Genomic DNA, 26998 nt, shown 5'->3' with positions numbered 1-26998 from the left:
TAGGTAATCCAGTGATGTTAGTTAATGGTTCAGTACCGGAGGTAATGGAAAACAGACTCTTAAGTGTTTATTCAGCTCACAAACTAAACGTTAGCGCCTTCAAGAGGGGCCCTATGGTGTAATATTACTCAGGCATACCGAGGACCTGGTTTTTACTATTTCCTGTTACATAAAGAAAACTATTTTACGCTTGTATGTGAAACAAGACTCTGACTGGTTATTTCAACTGGGATCCACGAATTATGGTTAGTATCCAGGGCTGACCAGTCATGTGGGAAAGGGTCCATTCATCGTCCTGGGGTTTCATTCACGCATGTGCGTGGTAAGGTGTATGTATCCCATACTCAGGTCTCCTACAGGTTACTGTTCACCCCGCTAGTTCCTACTCAGAGGGAGATAAACCTTACACATAGATAAAGTAAAATATAGATACGTACGCTCTCCTTTACGGACAATACAGTGTCAATGAGACGACTAGTAAGAATGGGATTACCATTTGATTGGGATCATAAAAGTAAGGAAAAATGTATTTCCATAAAAAAGCACTTGGAGCACCAGCACTGGATAACTATAGACACAGAAGTAGACCAATAATTACAACAGAGGCCAGCAATGTGGCTCTTGGGGCAGTATTGACTCTTTTAGAGGAATGAAATAAATATGTCAGCCTTCTGTTGTAACCTGGTGGCCATAGATATAGTCCAGACACAGACCATCTGCGAGCCACGTAGTATGAAAGACCAGGTATGCTGTATTATACAGATGTACAGTTACTGTATTGGTCCAGTCTCATAGGAGACCACCCACTGGCCATTCTTTTGCAATCCAGCTCAGGCCTCAACTGACACATTCAGAACACTCAAAGGCAAACACTCATCAACATTGTGCTGAGCTGTAAATCACACCATACACCAATATTCCATCAGCATTCATACATGGCCAGCAGGACAGGGCAACAGTCATAGACATAACATCTCCCCTCCTACAAAACAATGCACAACCATTTATTTGAAGGGATTGTCCTCCGACATATTCCTTATCTTTGATAGATCATCTCCCAGCAATTTCTTTCAGTAGAGGGCGCTGCACGTCGACGTCCCTCGAGCCGATGTCCCTCGACGGGTTCCGTATCAGCGCCGACGACTCCACGGTCCGGCTTCAAAAAATGTCGAGACTATGGAAAGAAAATGTCGTTGACAGATCCTCACAGGATCTGTTTGTGGTGCCTGGGAATCGAGCACCATTGTTCGGAGTGCGAGGACTGCATGTCCATGACGGCGAAAGCCTGGAAGGAGCGTAAGGGGAAGCTCGAGAGAGGTAAGGCAGTTAAAACTTCTTCTAAAGTTTCCTCGGCGGAGTCGAGACGTTCGTCTCCTCGCCATCACAAAAGACATTCTCGTTCTAGGTCTCGAAGCAGTTCCCATCACTCTTCGAGATCTAAGCATTCAAAAAAGAGACGTCGAAGATCCCCTTCCTCGTCTTCGTCTTCTTCCGTTTCCCCGAAAAGGGTCTCCTGCCCCACATAACATAGCTCTCAGGCTGAGTGGGAGGAATTCAGGAAAAAGATGCTAAGCGTCTTTGAGAAAGCGGCCTCGACCCCCTCGCAGATTGCTGAGGGTGATACCCTGGGTGAAAGACCCGAAAAATCAAAAAGCTGCAAGTCGCTGTATCCGGCGAAAGAAGTCACTCGAGATCGTCACAAACCCTCGAGTAAAGGCAAAGTTGCGTCTTTGACGCCGTCGTCGAAGGTCCCTTCGACACATAGATCGGCATCGTCGACGCCGTTATCGAAGGGTTCTTCGACGCACAGGTCAGTCGAGTCGACGACGTCTTCGACGCCGAGAAAGGATAAATCCACGGCCACTTCACAGCCAGTGGCCATACCCAGAGCCTCGAGCACGAGAATGTCGTCGACAACCTTGAGTAGAATCCCGATACTCTCGAGTTCATCGAGGCCTCTACCACCTTTCTCAACGCCTTTTTCGATGGCTTTGATAGCTTCGAAGCCTTTAACGTCCGCGTCAACGACGTTGACGTTTTCTCAGCCAATCATGACGAATTTGGCTCCTTCTGCTCTGGAAATGGGATTTATACCATTTTCAAGACCTGATCACTCCAGGGTCTTATCTTCTATTTATGAAGAAGGGGAGGATTCGGATCAGGAAAGACTTTTTGAGTTGCAGGGATCTGCAACTCCTGCACCAGAGGAATTTACCTCTGAGGAAGGTAGGTTGAAAGACCTCCATGAAAAGGAAGCAAGTGGGTTGGACACTTCCCCAGAAGTGGAATTTGCCACACCAGACCCAGGGGAACATGCTGAAACCCCTTATAGACCCTTGATGACAAGGATAATAGAGTTTATGGGATGGTCCACACACTCACCTGCTTTTCAGCAAGACGACCTCACATACATCTTGGTCAAAGGTCCACAGGAGGATCCTGTGGTGCCATTTCATGCGGCATTACAAAGGAGAATATTGGCAAACTGGGAAACACCTGAGGTAATCCCGGCGATTAACAAAAAATTATCAGCTAAATATCGGGTGTCTTCTGCTGACCCTGAATATTTATCCAAACACCCAACTCCGGAGAGTCTGGTTGTTCAGGCAGCTACTTCAGCAGGTAGTAAATCGGCTTACCCTACTGTTCCACAGGACAGGGATGATAAGAGATATGACTCTATGGCCAAAAAAGTATTTTCCGCATGTAGCATGGCGTTGAAATCCATCAATGCTACTTGTACGCTTGCAAGGTTCAGCCACACACTTTGGGATTGTGCTTCATCAGCGGCTGACTGCCTCCCGGAGGGAGAAGAAAGGGAAGCGTTTCTCAACATCATTAAGGATGGTAAGAACGCAATGTGTGAATCCCTTCAGACTGGCATCAATTCTGCTGACAGCATCAGCAGGGCCATGGCGGCAAGTACAACAACCAGGAGATTTGCTTGGTTGTGAAAGTCTGGTTTTGCTCCAGATGTGCAAAGCAGACTCTTGAATATGCCCTTTGACGGCTATTCTTTGTTTGGGGAGAAGGCGGGTGACAGTTTAGAAAAACTACAAACATCAAAGGCAGCAGCAAAATCACTAGGAGCTGCAATCCGTCAGACACCATATCGCCCCTCAGGAACCTCTTGGAGAGGTAAGTCCTTTCGCTTCTATTCCACATTCGGAAAGGTTAGAGGACAGCCGGTTCAAAGGGGTCAGAAGAAATTCACCCGAGGTGGACGGGGTAAAAACACAAAAGTCGCAGCCGCAGCAGGTACCTCTTTACCCTCGGCATCTGCATCAGCCGCCTCCAAACTGCTCTGAGGACTCTCTTCACAAAACACCAGTAGGGGGCAGGTTAACTCAACATCTGACGGAATGGCGGGCTATTACGTCAGATGCTTGGGCGTTGGAGACAGTTGCCCAAGGTTACTGCCTGCCTTTTCTACGCATCCCTCCGAGTCATCCACCGGGGAACAGCTCTCTGAAAGTTCCAGATCCGCTCCTCTTGCAGGAAATTGTAGACCTGCTAGAGAAAGGTGCCATAGAACCGGTACCTGTAGCGGAGAGAAACAAGGGCTGGTACTCCCCCTACTTTCCCATACCGAAGAAAGACAGAAGACTGAGACATATCTTGGACTTACGAGAATTGAACAAGTTCCTCAGGAAGGACAAGTTCAAGATGGTAACTCTCTCTCAGATCCTTCAGGCCCTCCAGCTCCAGGACTGGCTGGTATCTCTGGACCTCCAGGAAATACCTGGGGTTCGCAATTGCGGCTCTCATTATCAATTTCGAGTTCTGCCATTTGGGCCAACCTCCGCCCGAGGGTCTTCACCAAGCTAATGTCGGTAGTGGCTGCAAGTCTAAGGAAGGAAGGGATCCAAGTCTACCCCTACCTGGACAAGTGGCTGATCAGAGCTGTATCTTCGGAACAAGCTCATATCCAGCTAGATTATGTCTGCCACTTCCTTCACAAACTGGGCTTCTCCCTCAATTTAAAGAAGTCACAGATGATACCATCACAGAGACTCCAGTTCATTGGAGCGGTCCTCAACACTTCCCTGGGAAAAGCCTCGCCACCAGAGGTGAGGGCTCAAGATATTCTGCAGATGGTCACCAAGTTTCAAGATGCCCAACGTCACCCAGCCTTCGACCTTTTGAGGTTGCTAGGCCTCATGGCATCCTGCATCTTCCTTGTGCCAGAGGCTCGCCTGAGAATGAGATCTCTTCAGTGGGCACTGAGAACTCAGTGGTCGCAATTCTCAGGGAGAATGACAGACCTCCTTCAGATTCCGGACAAGGTGGCTCGAGACCTTCAGTGGTGGGCCTGCCAGAAAAACACCTTGAAGGGGGAACTGTTTTGGCAACTATGGCCGGAGTTAACAGTAGTCACAGATGCCTCACTCATGGGGTGGGGAGCCCATACCAACGACTTGACCATCAGCGGTCGTTGGTCTCCATCGGAGTCCAGACTACATATCAACCTGTTAGAGACGAGAGCAATCAGACTAGCGCTGAAAGCTTTTCTGCCATCTATACAGGGGAAAAATGTCCTGATAATGACGGACAACACAGTGGCCATGCACTACCTCAACAAAAGAGGATCACTGCCACTGTGCAGAGAGGCAATGCAGCTCTGGTTTTGGGCAATTCAAGAAGGAATCTCTCTATCGGCAGTTCACCTAGCCGGAGAGAAGAACTTTACGGCGGATGCTCTGAGCAGGTAGGGCACAGTCTCCCACGAGTGGGAACTAGCTCAGGAAGTCCTTCAGGAGATCTTTGCCCTTTGGGGAACCCCTCAAGTGGATCTGTTTGCCACCAGTACCAACAGAAAGTGCGATCTGTTTTGTTCAAGGGAATTTCCCCCGAGAGGAGCTCTAGGGGACGCGTTCGTAGTGGACTGGGAGTTTCCACTCCTGTATGTGTTTCCACCAGTCCCTGTCATTCCTCAAATGATCAGGAGGTTGAGAAGATTCCGGAGAACCATGATCCTAATTGCCCCGGACTGGAGAACGTGGTACCCGGACCTTCTGGACATGTCCATCTGCCCTCCAATTCATCTTCCACTCAAGGAGAATCTTCTCTCACAGAAGGGAGGTCAGGTTCTCCATCCAGACATCAGAACCCTCAACCTTCACGCCTGGCTTCTGAAAGGTTGAGATACAAGGATTGGGACCTCTCTGATGACGTCATGGAAGTGTTGCTTAATGCCAGAAGGCCAGCAACAAAGTCTTTATACCGCTGCCGTTGGAACGAATTTTGCAGCTGGTGTAGAGAAGAGAATATCGACCCCTTTCCATGTGGTACACCAACGGTGTTATCCTTTCTACTCTACTTGGCAAATTCAGGCCTTCAAATTGGCACTATCAAGGGCTATCTCGCAGCGCTATCGATCTTCAAGCGCACTGCGGAGGAGCCTTTGTATTTCAAATTACCCTTAGTAATACAATTTCTAAAGGGATTAACTAATGTCTACCCTCCAAGACCTTTCCAGGTTCCTTTATGAGACTTAAATTTAGTCTTAAATTTCCTGATGGGTACTCCTTTCGAACCACTCCACTCTTGTTCGCTAAGATTTCTCACCCTTAAAACTGTCTTATTAGTGGCTTTAACATCTGCTAGAAGGGTGAGCGAATTACAAGCTCTATCTTGTAAACCCCCTCATACAATTTTTCATAGACAAGGTTGTCCTACAGGTGAGGCCTAATTTCCTCCCAAAGGTGGTTTCTGAATTCCACATCACTAAGAAAATTACTTTACCTTCATTCTATCCGCCTCCCCATCCGGGGAAAGAGGAAGAAAGGCTACATAGGCTGGACCCAAGGCGGGCTTTAAGCTTTTACATCAGCAGACTTGCTAGGATTAGGTAAGCAGACCAACTGTTCGTGGGTTACTCAGGGCACAAGTTGGGACTACCGATAACAAAACAAAACATTTCCAGATGGATTATTTTGGCCATCCTGGAATGTTACAAACTGGCAGGGAAAGAGCCTCCTCAAAATCTTAGGGCTCATTCAACCAGGGGTATCGCATCCTCCTCGGCCCTCCAAAGAGGGGTTCCGGTTCGAGACATATGTGCGGCTGCCACATGGTCGTCTGCACATACCTTCACAAGATATTACAACCTGGATTCCTCCTCTAGTCAAGAGACTAGGTTTGGCAAAGCCGTATTACATTCGGTTCATTCCTAAAAGGAAACATGGCGTTTTACTTCCACCTCCAATTGCACACCACTGCTATTAGAGTCTATCAAAGATAAGGAATACGTCGGAGGACACAATCCCTTCGAAGAACAAGTTACTTCTTACCTAGTAACGTTCTTTCGATGGGATGCTCCTCCAACGTATTCCTTATCGCCCCCCGCAGTAATACTTCCCTTGTGGTTGCAGCTTACGCTCCTTCAAGGTCAATAACCAATTCATGTAAAACAACTGTTAACGTCAAAACGGAACTGAGCAACGGACGCTGCGTGAGTCTATTTATACGCGTGGTGATGTCGGCGCGATACGGAGTCCGTCGAGGGACACCGGCTCGAGGGACGACAACGCGCAGCGCCCTCTACTGAAAAAAAATTCTGAGGCCAGCAAGCTGGGAGATGATCTAGCAAAGATAAGGAATACGTTGGAGGAACATCCCATCGAAAGAACGTTACAAGGTAAGAAGTAACTTGTTCTTCAAGTCATAGCGTTTTCTCTCAACCAACAAAAAGTGGACAGGGACTAGTGCACCAGCGGATGCTGGGCGTGGGTCTTAAAGGAAAAAAGTAGCATGGGTGGGCCACCACAGATTCTCAACCTACTGGAGTAGGGTGCACCCGTATTTGTGGGAGTAGAGCCCGGGCCTGTCAATCCAGACCGCCCACGTCCAACAGTTCACAATTTCTGCCAGGTGTTGCGACACCACCTTTAGTGCAATAAACAAAGTGTGTCATGCAAATCATCACCTTCCACTATCCCTCAAACAAACTCACACAGACAACCTCCCACCAAGCATAACAGTGGTAAACCAATCACACTGCTCCACTGTAATACAAAAGGTCATGTCCCATCCAACTGTTCTCTCAACCTGAAATCTCACTCCACGCATGTTACACTCATTCTGCAATATGAACACTGTACGACTACTCACTCACTTATCGCATGTTAATACATGCATACAATATCTCCCATAAGTCATACACTCTACCACTACACACATATAAGCAAACTTTGATGGTGTTTGCAGTATCTCCTGAAGCGATACGCTATAATCTCGAACATTATCAGTTTAAATCATCTAAACCTAACTATAATGGAGCCAACAACGAAAACGTCTTCTTATACAGCCAGTTTTAGCTGCAGCTATTATATTCACTTTTCTCTGAACTATTTATAGTCTGGACTGTTCTCATACTTCTATAAAGCTCTATCTCCATTTACGTTCATACTTCCTTTCTTATGCTTGACACAACAACTCACTGTGTCAGTTTCCTTTGTAATATTTTCTCAAAGCACCACTTCTAACAATACTTCTTTTGACACAATCTTTTTAGTACATAGTTAGTCTCTACAGCCGAGCACAGTTACACACTTGCTCACTTTGCTTCGCGGGAGGGCAGGAGTCCCCTCATCCCTACCCTCGCCTTCCTCCAGCAGGAGCCCATCCTGACTATGTCGCCGAATCCTCGTTGCACATGAAGTGCCAAATCAGCGGATCCCTTGACTCCTTGACACCCAACAACCTCCAGCTGTTTTTTTTCCACCTACACACCGCTTTGAGTGGAGATTTACAAGCCGCAAAATGGTCGCCACCACTTTGTTGGGGTGTTGCAAGGCAACACTCGAGCCACGGATTGGCTCTTACATTGCTTTTCCCTACGGCCGCAGGACCGGAAGGCGTGAGCCGGGGTCCCGCAGCAGAAGGCCCGCAGTATAAGGCTCTCAGCCTGCCTCTGCCTGGAACTGGCCAGGAGTCTATTCTCCATCCAAGGAAACACACAGGTTTGGCAGAACAAGTAAAAGTCCACAGCGCTTGTACACTGAAGAAATTAGGGAAGCACTCAAGCTGCAGGTGACTGAGAGGTGTGGGAGCACTGCCAGATGCCACCCACATTTAAGAACCTAAAAGACAGTTCTCAGTCTCACTGCGCTGAACAGTGACAGGTGTTCCAAGTAATTCAAAGAAGGAGGGATTTCTCATGAGTCCAATGAGTTTAATAACGAAGTAGCATGACACGTGTTTTGAGTCATCACTGACGCTTCATCTGAGGCTGAAAGTTTCAAGAGCTAGCCTAACCAATTAAGTATATCGTGACCAGTGCCAGATGCACTCTCTCACTGCTTCGCAATTGCGGAACTCTGTGCAATGCTGCTGAACTGAATGAAATGGGCTTACTTTACTCATTGGACTCATGAGAAATCCCTTCTTCTTTGAATTACTTGGAACACCTGTCACTATTGCACTGTTCAGCGCAGTGATACTGAGAACTGTCTGTGTTCATTTATATTCTCCATCCAATCCTCGCCGACACCAGCTGTGCACGCAAATACTGGCAGCCGAGACCGCAATCCGCCTCTGTCCGGAAGTCCTGATCTGGCCAGCACTGGTAACATACCTGCGACCAGGTACACGAGCGCACTGTGCAATCTACTGCGATCCATTGGACACTGCCTCTCCCCTGGACTCCACATGCCGCACCTCGAACTGCTTTCACGGTGCTACCTACCAGTGTCCTCTGACCTATGTTCTTATACCGTACCCGCTTTCATCCACTGTGAGTATATACCTACTGCCCACACCACTTTGCCTACAAATGCATAAACGCGGTGCTACGATTATCTGTATACTATCTGCCTCTTTCTCTACATATGCCTCACTACCTTACCTTGCTTGTAGGCCTAGATAATAGATAGCCCTGGATACGCTACAGTGATACGAGCCACAATACTATGCACTTGTATATATTGCTGATGCCCTTTACATTTGTTAAACCTGCCTACTTGTTAACTGACTATTCTGTTGGATTAGCAGTGCATGTTACTCTGACTTAGCTTGCCCCTGCAGCTGCACTCCAGCCATATCATGTTGGCCTAGCCTACCTCATCAAATGTCCTAGCCCAAACTATAACTGTGTTGGCCACCATAGTCTGCCACTAGGCTCAGGTAGTTAAAAAAGGGCCGCTCTGCACCTCGTGCTCACAGCCTTATCTTAACTACCTCATTCATCCTCAACAGTGTGATTAGCCTATTGGTATGCCTGTCAGCCTATCCCTCGCCGGCAGTCCAGTAGCATATTGTGCCCATAGTGATTAGCCCATTGTATAGCCCAATGTGTACACCCGATTATAGCCTACTATGCCTATCCTGATCCTCCTCACCCTTCCAATTGATGCCACCTTACAAGTGATGCCACAAAGCAATACTGAACAGAATGTATTAACATGCCTAAACTCTTGTCTGTATGCCTTTACTGATTTGTTTGCAAAGCTAACTACCGCCATGTGAACATGCAGACTCTCCACAGCTGCCCCCTAGAGTTAATACTCTGCTAGCTACATGCTCATCGACTCACTGCATGGTCACGTGGACTACCCCTTTACCATACCATATGCACGCACAGACCCCGACAATTCGCCCCATCATGATACCTAAGATATCACATACTGCGCTTAACAAAGGTCCCCAGACCCTCTCTCTCACTGCTGCGCTCTGCTTAGCCATCTTCACAACCTATGCTATGGCCGTCACAATCATGGTACCTACATCTCCACACCCACTTCGTGCATATCACGCTCAATGCACATCACTGCACTCACACTCCACTCCACCTGACCATGATATCATCCAACTGTTAGACTCCACAGACTCAGAAACCGCACACTACCTAGACACCTGCCATGCTCACCCTTACCTCTCCCTCTAAGAAATTTCAGACTAAGCACCCGCACGTCACCTACTCCTTCCACTAACTGTAGCAAGGGCCATAGCACTCTTGCCTCGCCTATCCAATCTTCTCCAGCACCACCATGCACAAAGCCTCACATGACCTCACACAACAAAAAAATTGCCACCTCACATTCTAAAATTAATAAATCCACAATCACACTATATCCACCTCTCAAATGTGCACTGCTTAATGTACGCTCCCTCCCAGCACATGCTTTAGAGATAAATGACCTATTATCCACCCATAAACTTAACCTACTAAGCATCACAAAAACCTGGCTCAATGATGCCTCCTACCCAACTATCTCACTTGCCCTACCTCCAGGCTACACCATCCTTAGACAAGACAGACCCGATAAAATTGGAGGTGGAGTTGCCCTTATTTACAAAGACTCTCTCTCCATTAGGCTATCAGACTCTAGCACATGGGGTAGAAATGCTGACATACTATCAGTCAAATTAACGCTCTCACCCAACAACTCAATTAATATGCATATCCTGTACAAACCTCCAGGCCCCCCCCGCAGATTTCCAAGACCACCTCTCCCACCGACTCAGTAACAACATCAAAAAATCCTCAAACTCTATTATGAGGAGAACTAAACCTAGGCTACAATAACCCCAAAGATGAATCTGCCTCAGCTCTAGCTAAAGAATTATTAGACCTAGGCTTCTCCCAACGAGTACTCTCGCCTACCCACTCCAAAGGGTGTACCCTTGATTGGGTCATGGATCACAATTGTGCATCCAACATTACCTCAAACATCGCTTATCCATGGACAGACCACACCTGCATTGAATTCGACATCCCCACGACCCCAAGCTCCAAAGGTCTCACTCACGCGCCACCAGCCTTTACAAGAAGCTCAAAAAAACTAACGCAGACAGCCTCCGACCATACCTAAACAACCCATGTCTAGCTACCCCATTCTCTCAGGATCCTAAAGTGTTAGCAGACATCTTTAACGACACACTTACCAATGCTATAAACTTAATAGCCCCTCTCGAAAGCAAGAAAGAAAAAAAATCCTTCCACCGCAACTCGTGGTTCTCGGATGAACTCCAAACTATCCGCTCACAAAAGCCTCAGGCACAAAAAAACTGGCAAGCGGACTCAAATGACTTAAACAAGAACCTCTTCAAACAGATAGCTTCTGCTGTGATACCACCTTTTTTATATTGGAGAGCTAACTCTTTTAACGAGAGGATCACCATGGTCGATTCGCAAGTCAAAGAGATATTTGTAATCTTTAACGAAATGGTCATACCACCGGCTAGCACGGATGAAATAATCAAAGACAAAGCCTGGTGCGCAAGCATCCAGTCTGCAATGCTCGGCAAAATAGACCTCCTCCAAAAAAAAAAATCAAAACCACTGCAAGGCCCTCCCTATCCAAAAGAATAACCCTCTCACACAAGCTAAGCATAGCGATCCCCATCACACCCAATTCATCTTTAGAGATACTACCGAATCTGAAATCCTTGATCTCATCAAACACCTCAAACCATCACTCTGCAAAGGAGACATATGCCCCCCAAAAATTATCAAGGAATGTGCTAAGGACCTAGCCCCTCTGGTTACTGCATTCATTGATGCCTAATTCAGAACAGGCTCAGAAGCATAGGTACGCCCCCTTCTAAAAAAAAAAAATTTTTTTTAGACCAAGCGCAGCCTAATAACTACAGGCCTATAACGACATTCCCGCTCCTCCTTAAAATCCTGGACAAGGCAGCTCACAACCAGATCCAACTACACATAGAATCCAACGCCATATTGGGTAAAAGACAATCTGGCTTCCACATAGGGCATGGAACAGAATCCGCCTTACTAGACCTAAAAAATCAAATCTCCCAGATCATTGACAAAGGTAAACCCGCCCTGCTCCTCCTTCTCGATCTCTCGGCAGCATTTGATCTGGTTGATCATAAAACCCTAACCACCCATCTCACACAGGCAGCCCATTTCTCTGCACAAGCAGCATCTTGGATTATTTCCTTCCTGGAAGGCAGAGCCATGAAGGTGTTCTCCAACATAGCAAATGCCGACCCCACAACCATTCATTGCGGAGTGCCCCAAGGCTCATGTACAGCCCCCACCCTCTACAACCCCTTCACTAAACCCCTCTTCGACCTACTTGACTCTATGGGTATAGCATATACCAATTATACAGACGATACTCAAGTACTCCTACCACTATCTGGCTCCTACCACCAAGACGCCACTGCCCTACACGATATCTATGCTACTATCCAAGCTTGGATGGCTGTCAATGGCTTATATCTTAATGGGGACAAGACTGAAATCCTTATCCTCGGGTAGAAAACCACAATAGCTAAGCTAAGTCCTCAATACGACAACTTTAACATAGATAATTCCACCATCACGGTATCCTCCTCAGTCAAGACACATCGATGCAAACCTATTCATGAACAAACAAGTTAGCGTCATAGCCTCTGCGTCAGCATATAGCACCAAACTTATCAATGCCATTAAACCCTCCCTATCCACACTGAACTGCCTTGCAATAGCAAGAGCAACCATAGGCACGAAACTTGATTATTGCAATGCTCTTTTGGCTGGCACTTCCTCCAAAAACCTACACAGACTACAAACTACACAAAACGTCGTGCTACGAGCTGCTCTGAGCATCCCCAGAAGAGACCATATATCTCAAGCCAGACAAGTGGTACGGTGGCTCCAGGTCAAAGACCACATTACTCTCAAAATCCTCACTATCACGCATAGGTGCATCAACAGCACAGCTCCCACATACCTATCAGAAGCTATATCAAGAACCACCTCGACGCGCCCTACCAGAACTCAATAAACCAACCAATTACACATCCCCTGCATACGGAGAGCTAGAGTCGGAGGGCTAGGCTTCTCATACATTGCACCTAAACTATGGAGCTCACTCCCCACCCTCCTTAGAGCTGAATCATCCATCCATGCTTTCCGCAAAAACCTCAAGACCACTCTCATGAGCTAACACCGTTAGCACCCCCACTTCTTCCTAAATGTATATTGTAATATAATTGTAATATAAACATATTGTAACCTATGTACATAGACATTATCTCTAATCATTGCACATGACAAATGTACAAATATGTTTTACAAATATGCTCACGCTTTGTAACAAATGTCACGATCATTTTGCAACTAAGTCTATTTTCTGTAACAAGTGCCACGATGCCTTATGGGCTGCTGCGCGCTATACAAATATGAATAAAATAAATAAATAAAAATAAACTGTTTCAAAAGGTCAGTATCCTAGACCCTAGACACAAATATGATCTCTCGAGCGAGGCTATTCCAAAAATCCTTTGCTAATAAACTTATGACCAATAACTATGCATTGCCCAAAACAATGGAGTGCATTATATTCCTCCCCCTTTTTTTTTTAACCTAACATTTTCTTAATTGTAACTTATTTTTTTTTTAAAGGCCTCAACACGTTACATACACACCCAAACAAGCCAATGTCCTTGAAACGACTGACCTAAATTTGCATTTTTAAAGTTAACATTCTTCAATTTTCTAACTTGCGCCACCATGCCCTACCATACTGTAATATGGCCCCACATACCTAGACTTGCACTCCAAGTCTACATCAAACAAATAACATACTCTTTGTTACTAGCACATATTGAAATCTTTAATGTTCCTAACATAAACCAAAATAGGGCATCATTTATTCTACTTGCCGTCCCTCGGGTGTCCATATTGCTAAAAGCTGGTGTGTCCGCAACCAGCATTTCAAAATCAAGACAACATGACAGTACCTGGATATCCCTGAAAATGTTCATCGCACACATAACTCACAGTGCAGAGAAAAAAAATGAAAAAATAAATTCCGGAGTGAGCTAACCTCTTTGGTCATAGTGCTCATCTTTACTACAATACACTTTTATACTTCTTTTATTACTCCTATAGTTCTCTTGGCACACACATCTCTACTATATCCTCCTCTCTGCATAAAGGGAACTGACTGTGTCCACACCTATCTTTATTTCCCCAATAACATGCTCCGTCCGTAGAAGAAAAAAAAACAGGATGCGCATTGTATCATGGTGCCGTCGCCCTAGAGGAAGGACGTTGGCCGCACATGGAACGTTCTGGCAACATCATCATTTGTGATCTGGCACCGTGCCGAGCAGAGCTCCATACTACTCTGATACTGGCACAATGCTGGTGCGCCTCTCCCGTTGTCTGTATCCGCTCCTTGTTCAACCCTGTGCCCCCCTCTCATTCTGGGCACGGCACATTGAGGGGTGGTGCCATCATAGCTCCTCATCTTACACTTGAGGGCAACTCCTTCACCACCAGTCCACTGTGTTGCCTGCACCACATACATCCAGAACATCATGGCACCGCTACTGCACTGCCCTCACTCTATTTATTTATGATCTCTGCAACGGGCTACACGCTGCGCATTCGCCAAGCATTAAAGGTCTTCACCACCGCTCTCATACTGCCAGTATCCCACAGACAGCCGCACAGCTGCCTTCTCCAGCGGTGAATACCTCTGTACGTTATTTATTCTTCAGTTGATTCTTAACTCACTTCAAGTCATAGCACTGTAGGAGATTTCTCAAGGGGCCTCTTCTGCCTTTGTACTCTTTATCCTGAGCCCCCATCCTGCCATTATATCCCTGACAGCACTGCATTAGCAGGTGCGCTGATGGAGTGGACCATAGCATTTGTTCACTGTGAGCTGCTTTGCCCTGCATCTCAGCACTCCCTAATCCTTCATCTTTATACTCTTGTGCTCTCTGCCCTTTCTGAGGATGGTTGTCGCATTTTGATGGAGGCGAGTGGTGTGTCTTATGCTACTCCCCCAATACAGCTGCTCTCATCGTTTCTCTTTATCTTCTGTTACTTGCAGTTCCACGCGTTCTTCTTACTCCTCATCACCAATTAAGATGTAACCTGGTGGGCATAGATATAGACTGGACACAGACCAGCTGTTAGCCTCTTAGTATGAAAGACCAGGTATGCTTTATTATACAGATGTACAGTTGCTGTATGGTTCCAGTTATTCTGTAAGTATTTACATAGGAGACCACCCACCAGCCATCCTCTTAAACGCCATCTCAGGCCCCAACTGACACATTCAGAACACTCGCAGGCAAACACTCATCGACATTCTCATGAGCTGCCAATCACTCCATACACCAACATTCCATCAGCATTCATAGATGGCCAGCAGGACAGGACCACGTTCATAGACATAACACCTTTGTGTCAAGATTGCTTAAAGGTGCTGAACAGACATATGCCACAATGAGCAGACGACTAGCAATTCAATGGGAAACTGGAAATTTCAGGTAATTCATTTGGGGTACAAGATTTGGGGTACATACACACCATAAACCACTAGTAGAGATTCTAAAGTCAAAAAGGCTTGATGTGTGACAAGTTTGCAAGAGTATGATTTTCAAACAAAATATCTACCAGTAGTAAAAAACTACACAGCGGGTTGTTTATCCAGACTGATGATGAAAGATTAACCTAGGAAAGATGTAGCTTCAGCAGAATCATGAGGCATTAGAGAAAACAGTTTAGATAAAAATACATTGAAAAAGTGGATATGGAAGCAATATGGTACATACAAGATGAACTGTATGTGCAAGACAACATATTAGAAAGAGGAGAAAAGATCATAACACTGGATGGCATCAGAGAGCATGTTATAAATCTAGGCCATCCAGGATACCAGGGAATAAGAAAGACAAAACAATGCATACAAATAGAGAGATTGTATCCTTTGTGAAAAGAATGACAAAGTGTGTGTGTGAGAAATAAGTTCCCCATGTCAGTGACAGACATGCCTTCACAGGCATGGGAGAATAATAGGAATGGATATCGTGGGACATGTATATAGTGAGGGTGCTCAAATGTATTGTCTGGTTGTAACTGACTTGTTGAGTAGGTATGTGCAAGTGCTAATGGCACCCAACACCAAAACCAGGAAAGTGTTCGTTTCTGGAAGAGTTTTGTAGTAGAGTAGGGTACAATATTGACAGACAGTGGGGTTCAATTCAAGTCAAGAGAGTACTTGTGTGATTATGCCATATTACATTGTGCAAGTGCAATATAATACCCACAAACAAACTGCATAGTAGAAATATTTAACATGATCATTAATGAGACCATAAGGTGGGCATGGGACAACCACAGAGATTGGAAGGCAGCAGTAAAAGATAGTTGTAAATAGGTTCACACTGCACCGGTATCTCACCATTTAAATTTAGTAGGGACAGATTACCAAGTTGGTCCCAGCATGGCTGAAGAATAGTGGTATAGTAGAAATAAATAAGCAACATATTGCAAAAAATGTTACAGAGAAGCACATGCAGAATAAGGAGTTGTATGACAGATCAGGAGTGAGTGGGTTAGGCTAAAATTACTGAATGCACGGAGGATAGATACCAATCCAATCAATGGTCAAAACCAATTAAGGTGCATGAAGTCTATGGAAAAGCAATAAGAACATTGGATGGTGAAGTATGGAACATGGAGAGAGTGATGTTGTTGGAACGAGGACATGTATACATCAGAAACAGGAGAGAGAACAAGAAAACAGAGAGAGGGTAGACTATGGAGTGATACACGCATGAAACGGAAACGTCCCAGTCCCAGTCATACAGAAATCATGAAGGAAGCTACTAAAAGAAAGGAGACGCCTATCACCTCAAGATGGGGCAGGATCCATAAGGTACCAACATATTTGAAGGAGTACACCCACTGACGGGATAAAGTTAGCTGTTGAAGATAAGTGGGTGTGTGATGATATGTTATGGAACAGGAGGATGCTGAGGAGCTTCCAGTATGAGGGACTCCAGGGAAAAGGCGGTTGAGAGGACGAGGCCAAGCTCCTTATATGGCACCACTGGTCGATTTATTTCATAAAGTAAAAGATAGTTAAAATGCTTACACTCTCTGTGGTTTCACTACAGTTTGTCAATTTTTCCACCCACCATCCTGCTCCGGCTGCTCTGATGTGCAATTTAAAAGCTTCTTGCACAAATTCACATGGAGTGCAGTTCTCGCCAGGGTTCATTACAAATCGTGTGGGTGTAAGCTATTCTCTGCATCTCTGGGTTTTGCGGCTCCACCTTCTTTTTAGGACGACGCAGTAGAGTGTTTTGCACAATGAGGTGACTCCACGCTGTTCTTGTCCCTACTGTTTAAGTAGCTCTTTGCTCTGTCCTATAATGTGGTTAGGTCACACAGCTGATTGAAGAGGTGTGCTTTGTTGTGTTTAGTCACAAAGTAATTATGTCAGAGTTCCCGCTGTGACCAGCACAATGCAAAATATTTAATGTGTGTAGTCAAAAACATAGTGATCTAATAATCTGTAGCTGTTAAGTTTTGTTCACATGTATTCACTTTTGTGACAAATTAAAGTGGTCATAGTGACATATTACAGTGGCCATTGCCTTGCTTTGTATTATTGTTACCATCGATTTTGGATTACAACGTTTCTGTGTTCCTTTTTACTCCAGAGACTTGTGATCTGCCTGTCTCTTCTAATTGTATACATACAGTTTTCTTATGCAGACTACATTTCCCATGGTTCTTCAGGAACGTGGAGTCCGCACGTGCCCGTGAGTGTTCAACGCTCCAAGACCACATTGGGAGAAGGCTCGGTGATCAGACCAGTGCACAGTAACGGTAACATTTTTCTTGAAACTGCCTTAATTTTGCAAACCCCTTGAAGTAATACCATTTTGCACTTATTCCCCGCACACTGTTCAATGCTATCGCCAAGAGACACTAATGGATTTTTTAATTAGCTTGCCATTCATGCTCACTATTACAAGACTACTTCCTTACCAGCTGCTTTCTCCTTGCGTCCAACCCCACAGCTCACCCCTTATGCACATTGAATACAGCCTGGTCTGTGCCTTGTCTTTTACGAGTGCTCACTATGACCTAGAGATCCGTGCCCTGTGTCCTACATTGGTTCTTTGCTGCATGCATGGGCAGCATTGCTCCGCCCCTTTCATTGTCTCTGTGTAATGAGTTGAACTGTAATGTATTTATTTTGGAGTTTATTGGAGACACTGCACTGTCAGGAGAGGTACAGTCAGCTTTAAGGCTGCAGGGATATACAACCACCTTTAAGGGCACCGTCACATCAACTGCTGCCTCTTTGAATGTCCACACCAATCACTAGAGCAGTGACATTCCAAGAAGCTGTATAAACAGGGAGGGCTCTGGGAAATTGCGCTGGCCTGGTAAGTAGTATGGTTACTGCTTACGAGGCCAGCGCGATTTCCCAGAGCCCTCCCTGTTTATACTTACTCAACTTTTGAGTTTTAGAGTAGAGCCTCTTGGCTCTGGGGGTGCAGCAAGCCTACACATACTATAGGACACCCAGCGCACTAAGAGTCGGATCTACCCATACTATTGAACACATTCCAAGAATCCCCCACAGTTTCAATCTCACATACAGATGATATTATAACAACTCTTAGTTTGTCAAGATGTGTAGAAAGTTAATCCAAACTCTCTCATTGGTAAACATGACAGAGGTGTCTGGCTTTACTCTTAAGAGGTGTAACGTTTCATATAACTCGTTACTCCTAATGTTTTATTCAAGATGTCAGGATGTGGTCATGTTTTTTGAGATTCCTCAACAATAATGTATAGAAAAACTTCTCCTTGATTCAAAGTTTCTAAGACAACCCAACAATCTGTTTCTGAGCATGGTCAGTGGCAAGCAGACTGTGTAGATCTGTCCCACTGAAGTAAGTATTTGGATTGCAAACCGGAGCGCTCTCTCCACTGGATGGGTGACTACTGCTATTATATTTCCAAGTGTCGGAAGTGACTGTAATGTGTGAGTCATTGGGCACGTTCTACCAGTGCGGCTTGACACGTTCTTTCAGTCCGCCTCTCTAAGCTTCTTTTTTAGCGTTCGAGGCAACTACTCCACGGCTACTTGGTGTTGCAACACAGAGACCGTGGAGACTGGTATAGTGGAGGTGAAGAGGTGTGAAGAGAGCCTAGATCCCCGTGAGCTGTGTTGCTGTGAGTGGGAGTGGAGGATGCTTGGCCCCCTCATTTCCTCGCTGTCTCTCGCTGACTGGGTGACAGGTATTGGGCAGGTGATGGAGCAAGTGGCTCACTGAAAACTTACTTGCTATTTTCTGATTATATTTGTATACTTGACTGCCTCTTGTGGGAGGCTTGCTGCTGCTGGTGGTGGTGTGGCATAAGGCACTGTAGCGCTGTAGTATAGTATGAGACAATGAATGATAATTATAGAGATCAGGCTACCTTATTGTTCATGATACACTCCAAGCGGATATTTCTGGAATCTTTCACAACAACTGTACAAGCAACGTTGGACTATTAGGCTGGAATATTGTTGCAATGGCAGGGACACTATTTGTGATTTGACAAGAGGAGAATTGACCGACAAAACCATCTTGGTGGAGGCGATAATGGAATCTTTTAAATGGGGGAGAAAAAGTAATTAAGTTCATTTTATGGATCTTAATTCCCAGCCCAAGAAGGAAGAGAGAGCGACCATTAGGGGGACACTACATTCTTGATGCAGGACCAGGAATATGTCACCCAGGATCTCGAAGCAAAATAACACCTCAAACAAGGGCGAAGAATAAGGATGGAGTAGTGGCTCAGAACTTTTCCAATACAGGACAGCCGGTGGACATAGGATTAAGGTTGTCAACTGTGCCATGTTCTATAGACTCGGACCAGGAACTTTTGATCCCGACTGAAACTGTAGCTCTGGCACCTGCATTACACCATGTTAAAAAGTCATTTTCAATCTTTGAGAAGCAAACAAAACCCATCTCGCTTGCACCCTTCCACAAAAAAAGTTAAAAATATACAACCACCTAAGAAAATTAGATCAAATGGATCAAGAAAATGTCTCTGTAATTTGAAAGCTCCTCCTCCATTGCAACAACATTTTTCTGACCATTTTAATTATAAATCCAATTCTGAGCCACAAATGCTCCTGCCGGATCAACTGCTAGTGAGTCAAGACTTGGGCCAGTAACATAGCAAAAGTATACTGGATGGCTAGATGAGCTTTTCCACTTATTCTATTATCTTATTATCAGATGTTTCAGAAGTACCGGCAACCTTGCCTATTGGAGCAGAGGAAAGGAGGGAGCAGGGGGCCACTATTTCTGATGCTGATGTGAAGGTGACGATATTGTCAGTTGTAAGTGGGCAAACCTTACTCAAAAACATAATTCGGTTGACTTAACATATAGAAAGGATGTTTTGAAAGTTCCTCCTTCCATCAACATCTCTGGGCATGAACTAATGGAGAACTTTTCCCACAAAATAAACGAGAAAAGTGGTAACATGACTTTGTTGTTGAAACGTCCACTCGACTCCCATGATGCTTTAATTTTAAAAAGAAGACATGTTTTGAGTTTACTGTATCATATATCCCAATTGTGTTATATAGATTTTGAAGATTTTGTACTAGTGGAATTCGTGGCAGAGGAAAGAATGGATTGAGTTAGACTTCATTTGAAATCCAATATTGTGAAATTGGCCTTGTGGGAATTTTCTTCGGCATTCCTATGTTTGGGTTTTGAACTAAAAGATGAATCTATGGGGTTGCACTGTGGGAGATCCCTTGACAAGGATGAAAGTACTGAGAAATTGTCAGTAGCGCAGAAGGGTTCCTTGAAAGCTTTGAAAAATCAATTACATTAAGACCTCTACAAATTCGGCCAAAACCTTGGTACCAAACCCACTAGGGTTAACTAAAAACACCATCAGCACTTTTAGAGTGACCTTCTCATGCTTAGAGAATCATGAACAGTTGGTTAATATGAATTTTGAGAGCAAGCCTTGCAAAGGAAGGTCCAAACTGGTCTTGGCTTCTGGGAGCCTTAGACAGGTCCTGTAATAAATAGATTATAGAGGGGCTGGACCGCAAGGAGGTCACAGTTGGCTGTTGGGAAAACCACGTGGCTTTTTACATCTATTTAATGAAGATGACCTTGGCCTGGAGCTTTTTATTTGATGTCTCCAGGAAACCTGGCTTTGGCATACTCTGATCTGTGATGGCTACTCGGCCTTCCTAAATCCTGCAATGAAAGGAGAGAAGGGAAGACCATTTTCTGGGATCCTAATTTTGGTTAAAACAGAGAAAGTGTTTCCAGTAATAACAAACTTGAACCCTAATCCCTGAATTCAAATGTTAGTCTTGAAAATTGTTCAAGGAAACCCTAGTACAATTAAATTGGGAGTTGTATTTAACTTATACTGGAACCCTGCCAACATAGCTGCAACACATTTTATTGATGGTGTAATGAGTCTAATGGAAGAGACGTGCAGTTCTGAACGACCCTTCTGTTGTGCTAAACAGTGATCTTACCATTAAATGTTTGGATGACAAGGGTGTTGGTTCCTGGTCTCCTGAATGAAACACTTGTGCCATCACTACAATAACCAGAATCCTTTGAGACTGAAATTGAAAAAAGTAATTAGCAACACCTGAAAAGGAACACAGCTAACACAGCCTCCCTGATGAGAGTTTGAGACTTGAAAGTACTTGGAGGAGTAGAACTAACTATTGTGCTTTGGAACTGTAGCAGTTGGGTTTTAACCCTGGTAATTTTTGAACATTGTTGGGACTATTTGCATCTGGGATTCAGCCCTGTTATTATTTTTTGAACTGTGTTGGGATTCAACCCTGTTATTACTTACATCAGGATTAAATGACTTGGAACCAGAGTGCGCGCCTGACCTTCTTTTTATATATAATAATACCGATATTCAAAAAGGATGATAGGGAAAATCCCAAAAATTATCGCCCTATTGCTCTTTTGGATATCTTGGGGAAACTCTTTGCCTCGCTTATTCTCTTGCATTTGAACTTGTGGGCGGCTGCTTCAAGTCGGTTGGACTCACGCCAGACTGGGTTTATTAAAGGAGTTGGAACCAGTCTTAACCTTTTCCTTCTGAATTTGTTAACATTGCAGGCTATCAAAAAGTGTTCAACACTTTCCTTGGCATTTGTAGATTTGGAGCAAGCGTTCGATAGTGTTAATAGAGAAAGATTTGTTGGCTTCAATAAAGGATTTGTATTCATTAACTACTATGCAGTTCAGATTGAACATACAGGAACAATTATCATAACATATTAATACATACAGGGGTCTAACACTGGGCTGCCCCCTGCCACCAATATTGCTCAATCTATACTTATCAGACCTGGGTACTGGTCACGAGCATATAAACGCCTTTCCTCCAAAGGTTAACGGTAGAATCCTACCTTGGATGCTCTATGCTAATGATCTGATCCTCATTGATCAGACTCCTGTAGGCCTGCAACGTAGGTTGGATGGCCTACAGGAATATATGACAACAAATAATCTGTGGATTAATGTGAAGAAATCTAAAGTAATGATCCTTAGAGCATCTAGAGAAAAGTTAAACCAAAGGTTAAAATGGTATGTTGGACAGGAATCCCTTGACATTGTGAATTCTGTCATCTGTGGGGGGTTCGGTTGTGAATTCTGTCATCTGTGGGGGGTTCGGTTGAACCAAAGCATAAATGATAACCCTTGGGTTATGGAACAGAGAGCTAAAACTAAAGGTTTGACATCCCAAGGTTTATCGTTGCATCACATTTATGGTAAATTTACCATTATGCCAGTACAATCTTTCTATCAGCTAAAGGTTGTTTCAATTCTTTCATATGGAGCGGAGGCTAGTTTAAATCTCCCATGGCAGATTTGGGATACTGTGGAAGGAATTTTTTGGAAGAGAATACTTTACCTTCTGAAAGGGTTACCTTTGGCTCTTATTAGATATGAGCTAGGCCTCCACTCATTGTACTCAATAGTCCTGTGGAAGTCGTCATCCCTGCCTCGGAAATCCATCTTGATGAATGTACCCCTCCCTCTGGAGCTCTTAAGGAGTGGTAATAAAGCGGGGACTGGCCGCTGGACAATTGGAATGCTTAATGTATGGATAGCCTAAACAATGTGGATATTCCGGTTGAACATTTGATAGCAAATCCCATCGCTGTGAACAAGAAATTTCAGCGCCACGATTGGATTGATATACAGGAGAAAAGAGGCCAATATAAAAACTATGAAAAACTTTAAGATTGAAACTATCATACTTAGTACAGTTACCAAATACTTGCCTAAATGTCCAAGCTCTTACTATCATACTCAATTTATGAGAATAAGATAAAATGTGTATCCAACTAAAGAAGTATTGGTGGGACGCAAGCAAATTAAAGAATGGTTCAAGTGAGTCATTGAAACACATAATTGTGGTATGTTGCAATTTAACAGCATTAAGAACTAGGTTTTTGGGCCCTTCCGTTGAAAACCCTAGTTCTCTCTCAGCTGATGAATGGTTGAATATGGCTTTGGTGGGGGAAAAATCTGGCCTAATATTTGCGCTAGTGAAATTCTTAGATGAAGTGTTTAATCAACTAAAATGATGTTCTTGTGTTTTTAATTACTCTCTGTGAATGTTTTATGAATAATTTAGAGGTGGGATTTTAAAGATGAGGTAATGTTGAATCTATTGTTTAATGATTTATACTTTGATGTACATTGTTGACATTGTATGAATTCGGTAAAGATGGGATTTTAAAGATATGATAATGTTGGATTAATTGTTGTATGTTTCACATCCTGAGGAAATTGTAAGCTGGGGCTGACATCCATGTACGCCGTTACGATATGGAAAACCTTATCCCTCTTCAGGAAATGTATATTTGAATCCAAATCTGAGTTCTATTTAACCTTTATACAAGATCAAAAGTGGAGGAAAAATACACTTCCCGATCAATGGGGGAAAACATGTTTGGAAACTGACTCATTGGGTATCAGTTTGGCTACTCTACGACTAAACTCTGGCAAAGTGAAAAAACTTGTGAAGGAAGATGACTGGATCGAAGCGCAGAGAAAAATAGCCTCTTACTAACGACAGCTTCACATGACAAATGAAACAAGCATAGGATTGAGTCCCCGAGTACCTCAGACGTTTTCCCTCAGATTGGTATCGATCTCAATTGTTTAGATTCCGTCTTAACATCATGCCAACAAGACAAGTTCTTAAATCATACGGTCAAGTCCAAGATTCAAAATGTACATTCTGCAATCAGGAAGGAATCGTTGTATCATTAAAGCACATCGTCGTATTCTGCACAGGCCTTATTGAGATCCGCACGCGATACATTGGAAAGATCATCGAAGATAGACATTCGAAAGATGCTGAAACTATTTAGTTTAGTTTATTATTTATATAGCGCCGCCTGGCCCTGGGGCATCCAGGCGCTTGACAAGGGTACATGTTGCAGGTTACATGGTTGCAGGTTACAAGTTGTGAAAGTGTTGCAGGCAAGGTAAGAATAGGTAGGCATTACATAGAGAGAAGACCTTATGATACAGTTGCTGGTAATGTCCTTATAATAACGTAGTTATGGAAAATATACAGGTTATGACGTATTTACAAGGTTAGGGAGTGTGTAGTTTATAAAATGTATACAGTACAGTTGTAATGGGTCGGTGAATTAAGCTTCTTTGGCCAAGAGCCAAGTTTTCGCGATGTGTATGAAGTGGTGAAAGGAAGGTTCTAATCTCAGGTCGGTAGGTAGAGAGTTCCAAAGTTTGGCTGCAAGCACTGGGAAACTTGTGCCACCAGCTTTTTGGAGCTTAAATCTGTGGATATTTAAGCGGTGAGTTGGGCTGACCTAGTTGGGCGAGATGGTGTATGTGGGTGAAGTTGTCTGAGAGTTATCTGAGTGCTTGGTTGGATAGGCATTTGTGTGAGGGAGAGTGTTTTATAGTCAATTCTCTGGGGTATAGATAGCCAGTGACGGGCGCGTCTGGTATCAGAGATGTGCTCGTGTTTGGGTATGTTCATGGCTGCTCTTAGTAATTTGGTCTTGGATACTCTGGGAATCACGATCTATGATCATCGCAGTCATACAATTTCTAAATCAAATCTTGGAGGGGGGGCGGCCATGGACACCTATAAATAAAATCTACTGATGTGTAGACCTGTGTGTCTCATATTTTCCATTCTAATTCCCTCCTCCTCCTTTTAATGGGATATCTAAGGAGTTATCAATGTAAATAGCAATTGTGAATGAACGTGATGGTCTTCCTTGCTTCTCTACGGATGGAAATTGATGTCTTGTCTTGTTTTTCTTTCCTCTACCTGCTTTTTCTCATATCCCGTTTTAGTAAGCACGTTTTTTTCCTTTTTTCGAACCTCTTTGGATGGAAAGATAAATGTTCAGTATCTGAACCATAAATCTTTAACAAAAAAAAAGGATTTTAAACATAGGGAAATGTTGGATTAATTGTTTTATGTTTCCTATTCTGAGGTAATAGTGAAACATTTGTAATAAAACAGAGCAATAAAATAAAAATATTGCCTGTGCAACAGCTTCAACGTAACTTTTCACACCACATTACATAAAAATACATCAAAAAAACATATATAAGTGGATGCACTGTTTAAAATAAAAAAATTATATTTCACTCAATCTTATATCATGTGTTATTTCCTTATTTGCCGACTTAAGTTAGTCCATGTCCCAAATTTAATAGATTGACTTGATTTAATTAGAGATGAGTGCCATTATTTCCTCACAGAGCTTCACGCTCGCTATGATTAATGCAGGCTGTGTGCCAACTGCTGTTATCTCAACAGGGTTGCTTCTGAAGCCTTCCCTTGCTTAGGAGCTTCAATTAATTGACTCCTGTGAACCTCAAGTGGGAACTTAGCATTCCCCATTAGCTGAGGGGAAGTTAAAGAAGTATTCTGACTGCTGCACAGTGGGGAGGTTTTCTTCGTTGCTTTAGCTGCAGGGAGGAATTGCACTTCCTTCTGAGTATTAACTAACATACAGGCTGCCCAAGAAGGCCCTTTGTCCAGTCATACTATTCTACTGTGGGTTTGTTCCGTCTTCCCAGGCCAAAGCCAGCAAATCAGTCCTTCTGGTCCATTTACGGCTTTCCTTCAGGATATGGAAATTGTGAGAGGTATAGTCTTTCTCTTTCCAGTCCCTTGACATCCTCCAGGTATCTCGGGTTACAGAAGGGCTGTCTGAGGTCCTTCTTAAGCATACAACTCCGTATAGTGATTTTCAATGGGGCTCTTCCATTCATATTTGTAGGTGAATCTACTAGATCAGGTCCGGGTTTTCCTCCTGACCAAAAGTTGGGCTGTGGGACTGATGGTTTCTAGACTCTGAGCCATCCATCTTGAGCTGTGTGGTTTGGACTGCAGATATCAGTAGTCTCGAAGATGTGGGGATGGCATCTCCAGGTCCATGTGACAATGACCACAAAGTCGCTTAATCACAGAGGGTAAAGAACTGGTCGAAAGTGCAGATCATAGAAATCAGCATACAGTATAGATATTGAAAAGGTATTCACTTTATTTATGCATTAAATAATCATTGACAGATAGATAATTATGGAATATTATTCAGGAATATTAAAATGTGTAAAGTTTCTCCAGGAGACGTCCAACACCCTTTAAAACTGGTAAAACAGTTGCATCTGATGAGTTACTTTTAGCTATAAGTTGCAGGCCTTAAATTGGGAAAATGTTTGAAAACCACAAAACTAACCTTAAAAAGTAGAAAGGTGATTCCAAGATGGCGGCCGAGACGGGTAGACGTGCGTGAGCGTAGCTCCGTCCCCAAGCTCGGGCCGCGACAAAGAAATGAAATAAGCAGGCGCTGTGCCCTTCAAGACGAACCTTCCTTCATCGGACAGAGAAAAAAGGGGCGAAGAGGAGCCAGGACGAACAGATGGCGGGTGATTGAGAAGTGCCCCCCGGTCCTGACCCAGGACAGTCTTCCCGCCGGAGTAGGCCCGAGACGCCGCGCCGCCATGCCGAGGAAGGCGCCTCTGGCGTGGGGCCAGTGAAAACGCCGGAAACAGAGGAGCGAGTCCTAGAGGGGACAGCCGGACCTCCGCCGGAGTGCACCACAAAATGAATCTAGGCCGCGGTCCCCGCCCCGCAGGGAACCAGTGAGAGAGGAGCAGGTGGACACGGAAGCCGAGGGAAAAGGAGGGGACCGGACGGGCAAGCGACCGC

At 44.3% G+C, this 26998-nt stretch overlaps 1 long non-coding RNA gene across 2 annotated transcripts in view; it reads left to right on the top strand.

Annotated features, from left to right (window-relative positions):
• LOC138569044 (uncharacterized) overlaps positions 1-26998 on the top strand; it is a 275355-nt gene that overhangs the window by 137239 nt on the left and 111118 nt on the right. Inside the window, exon 2 of one of the 2 annotated variants that reach the window (XR_011303078.1) lies at positions 17501-17590. This is a non-coding gene — a long non-coding RNA (uncharacterized lncRNA). Of the gene's footprint in view, positions 1-17463; positions 17591-26998 lie in introns of both variants that reach the window. The other variant, XR_011303077.1, reaches the window with a different exon arrangement.

The sequence above is a fragment of the Ambystoma mexicanum genome, chromosome 2q, assembly GCF_040938575.1.
Source record: "Ambystoma mexicanum isolate Mex_15411 chromosome 2q, UKY_AmexF1_1, whole genome shotgun sequence".
Lineage (NCBI taxonomy): Eukaryota > Metazoa > Chordata > Amphibia > Caudata > Ambystomatidae > Ambystoma > Ambystoma mexicanum.
This window is presented reverse-complemented; position numbering and strand designations above follow the sequence as displayed.